General features: G+C 35.5%; 1 non-coding gene across 1 annotated transcript; it reads right to left on the bottom strand.

Moving 5' to 3' along the window:
* Positions 1 to 3,461: 3,461 nt before the first annotated feature.
* LOC142444158 (small nucleolar RNA SNORA7) lies at positions 3,462 to 3,598 on the bottom strand. The gene has a single exon (XR_012783816.1). It is a non-coding gene; the product is annotated as a small nucleolar RNA SNORA7 (small nucleolar RNA).
* Between the last annotated feature and the right edge of the window lie 477 nt (positions 3,599 to 4,075).

The raw sequence follows: 4,075 nt of genomic DNA, 5'->3' as shown, positions 1-4,075 counted from the left end.
AGGGAGACAGTGTAAGATATGAAAAATAATAATTTATAAATTATGAAGGGTTCATGATGGAAGAAAGAGCAGGGAGGGAGGGGGAAAATTAGGAGCTGATACCAGGGGCTTACGTGGAGAGCAAATGTTTTGAGAATGATGAGAGTAATGAATGTACAAATATGCTTTATATAATTGATGTATGTATGGATTGTGAGAAGAGTTGTATGAGCGTCCAATAAAATGATTTTTTTTAAAAGAATCAGAACCAGATCAATGGTACACCTAACAATATTCTTCCATAATCCTCTATGTGATTTAAAATTGTTGACACTTTATTTTCTTGTTATTGATTCACACATAGAGCATTAGTCTTTAAGGCTGTCATGATTTTAATGCAATACATTTTTTCTTATTGTTACTGAAATAATTATTTTCAAAATATTTGTCCTTTATTGTATTTATTTGAACTTCAGTGCAACGACTTTAGTTCATTCTCCTGTTTATCTATTTCTGATAGTTTATTGTTAATATTTGAGAGTTGTTATTGTTTTTGTAGTTTGTATAGGATTCTGTTTATTTTATCCTTTTGTTCTTGCATTGTTTTCTTGAACTCTTTAGGTGTGTTTTATTTATCTCATTGTTTTCTTTTATCTCATTGAGTTTCCTTTGAATATATAAGTTGTTTAAATATCGTATTAGGTAATTCTCTTATCATTTATTCATCAATAAATTATTGTGTTGCTTTATTTTTAACATTTGCTTGAGTGGTCTTATCTTTTTTGCACGATTTGAAATTGTTTTAGAGTGATTATGAGTTGGGCTGCAATCTGCATGGTTGATAGGTTGAAACCACCAATAACTCTGTGGGAAAAAAACTGGGCTTTCTACTCCTGTAAACTGTTACAGTTTAAGAAACCCACATGGCAGTCGCTATGAGTCAGCATTTAGTCAATGGGAATGAGTTTGGTTTTTTGAGTTGGTTTTTTTCCCCATATCTCTAAGAAGCTCTGATGGCCAGTGGATACAGCTGGGCTGCTAATCACAAGACCAGTAGTTCAAAGCCACTACCCACACAGCTTGAAAAAGACAAGGCTTTCTACTCCTGTAAACAGTGACAGTCTTGGAAAGCCTTCGAAATCATCTCACCTTATCTTATAGGCTCACTATCTTATAGCACTCAACTCAATGGCAGTGAGCTTGGTTTTTTTTTTTTCCTGTAAGGCATTACGATGCTGTTTTATTTAGTCATTAAGTATATGTTTGTTCTATGAATATAGGTCAGTCATGCTGCGTTATATTGAGCACTAATTTGGTGATATGGAAGCATTTACCATCTGTCTCAGGAAGAAAAGGACAATGTCTGATGTAATTCTTCTGTATTGACATTGACAGGATGTGTTATCAGCTGAATATCAATCAGGATATTTTCATAGGTGCTGTGAAGTTGTATTTTCCAAATTGCTTCGATAGGTTCTCTCTGCATCCACAGATGGTCGTGGTATCAAATATTTTCAGTGCAATATTTCTTCTATTTTCTTGTGCATTTTTTAGGATGTTACTCATTCAATTGTGAGGATTTTTGTTTTCTTTAAATTGAGGGATCATAATGGACACCATGCTCTGTGATCTTCATCAGTAAGTTCTTCATGTTCTCTATGCTTTCAGAGAACAAGGGTTAGTTAACATTTTCATATTACAATCAGTTAATCAATGTCTCCTCTGATACTTTTCCTTTTATTTGGTTCAGCATCTCATATTCTTTATTTAGAACACTGATTGAATAATTATGGTGAAAGGTTTCAACACTGACATTCATATTTTCGGATATCAAGTCATGCAGTATTCTGTTTCTCTGTTTGAATGACTGTTTCTTATTTCCATATAAGGACAACTAGGTGTTCTGGAATTCCAATTTTTTTACAGTCTTATACATGATTTGACATGTTTCACAATGATGAAGGGCTTTGCATAGTCAGTAAAACACAGGTAAACATTGTTGTGGTATTCTGTGATTTGAGCCAAGATCTATCTGATATCAGCAAAGATAACATACCCCTTATTCCATACACTCCTCTTTTGAGTACTAATTAAAATCTGGACAGTTACCTGTCCCTGTTTTTCTTCAACTCTTTTAAACTATATTCAGCAAAATTGTATTCGCATATAAATGATGGTATTCCAAAGTTTCCAATTCGAATGGCTCACTTTTCTTTGGAAGGGGCACATACATGGATCTCTTCCTGTCCAGTGTTCAAATCATTGTGTTTCAAATGTCTCAGCAGAGACCAGTAAATATGCCCAGCGCTTATTCACTTGTAGAAAATTCTTAATTAGTGTTCTGTCCATTCCTAGAACCGTGTTGTGCCCCAATGATTTGTGTGCTACTTTGGCTTTTCTTCAATATCATCAGTTTTCAGTATGATATTGACATGCCATATACTGAAATGATGAATGCCAAATAGATTTTTGGGGTGTGGGGGTAAGGGACACTTTTATCTATTTTCTCTTGATGTTTCATGAAATTTTCAATATTCTGCCAAGAATACTTCAATATGTCAATTCAAGAGTGGAATTTCCCTAAGTCCTTTCAGCTTGAGAAATGCTAGACATCTTAACTTTGAGTTTTCTAACTCCAGGTATTTGTGCTTTTCATGATTATTTTTTATTTTATCTAGTCATATATTGGCATCCATTGCATAGTTCATTTATTCATAATTTATTCCATTTGCCTTAGCTACTCTACATTAAAGTGCAAGCTTCAGAGGCTCTTCTGACATTTTTTTTCTTTCCTTCCTTTCCTGTCTTTTTAAATAACCTTTTGCCTCTTTTCCCTTAAGGATATCCTGATATCTGTTCCTTAGTCATTAATATTTCATGCCTCACATATATTACAACGGTGCTTTCTAAGTTCAATTGGGGCACATTCAAGGTTGTACTATGAGTTTAGTGTTAGTTTCCATTTTCTTTCGTGCATCTTGTTTGCGTGTTTGGTAATTTTCAAACTGCATAACTAAGTAAAAATGTTTAATTCCTTCACTTTTGACATTAGTAGCGGTTCTGTAAGTTGAATAATATTCATACTAACTGGCCTTTCTTGTATGTGTATGGAAATTATTCTATCACTGAAAGTGTCTTACTTCACAAATGCTCTTTTAGGGAGGAATGCAAAGTCATCAGTATTTGCCATTTCCAGCAATATACACAATAGAATTTTCTTATTTAAAACGATGGCCACCTGTTTATTTCAGGTTTAATTGCAGCTGTTTCTTCTCCTCTTGAGTCAGGTTATTTCAGCAAAGGAAGATACTGAAACTCTTATTCTGTCTACATCCTTTAGTCCAGCTCTATATTAGGGGACACATCTTAGAAGGCCATGTTTTAAAAGCCTTCCAACCTGAGCGGCCATATTCTGGTGTTCTAGCCCACTATATTTTCCTGGTGTTCATAGCTACTTCAGTGTCCAACTTATTTTTTTTTTACACTGTCACAGAGTATCTTCCAATCACCAGCTACTGAGAAAATGGGGAATGGAATGGGTCTCTGACAGGCTTGTTTTCCTTCCCGTCATGAAGCTGGCAGAAGACTAGCTATTCTCCAAATGTGATCCCTGGAGGTCTCAGTGTCCAACTTATTAAGCAATAAATCATAAGGTTCTTCCCAAGCTGTCTTGATATAGAAGCTCCACTGTAACCTTTCCACTGTGAATGACCCTGAGGGCATTAGAAATACTGATAACTTTACTTTTAGCTTCATATAAATCTGCACAACACACTGACAAACAAGCTGATAAATGAAGAGTGGAGCAACTTGGTCTCATCAATTTCATTGTAATTCTATTATGTTGCTGTGGTTAAATGCCACAGAGTAAGCTTCAACCCATAGCCACGCTACACACAACAGACCAAAACATTGCACAGTCCTGAGGCATCCTCAAAATTGTTCTCCTGCTTGAGCCCAGTGATGCCACCACTGTGTCCATCCACCTCGTTAAGGGGCTTCCTCTTTTATTCTGCCCCTACATTTTACCACATATGAAGCCCTTCTCCAGGGACTGGTCTCTCCTGACAATGTGCCTGAAGTATGTAAGACAAAG

Source organism: Tenrec ecaudatus, chromosome 3, assembly GCF_050624435.1.
Source record: "Tenrec ecaudatus isolate mTenEca1 chromosome 3, mTenEca1.hap1, whole genome shotgun sequence".
In the NCBI taxonomy this organism is placed as follows: domain Eukaryota; kingdom Metazoa; phylum Chordata; class Mammalia; order Afrosoricida; family Tenrecidae; genus Tenrec; species Tenrec ecaudatus.
The sequence above is the reverse complement of the archived record's forward strand: the minus strand, read 5'-3'. Positions and strand labels throughout refer to the sequence as shown.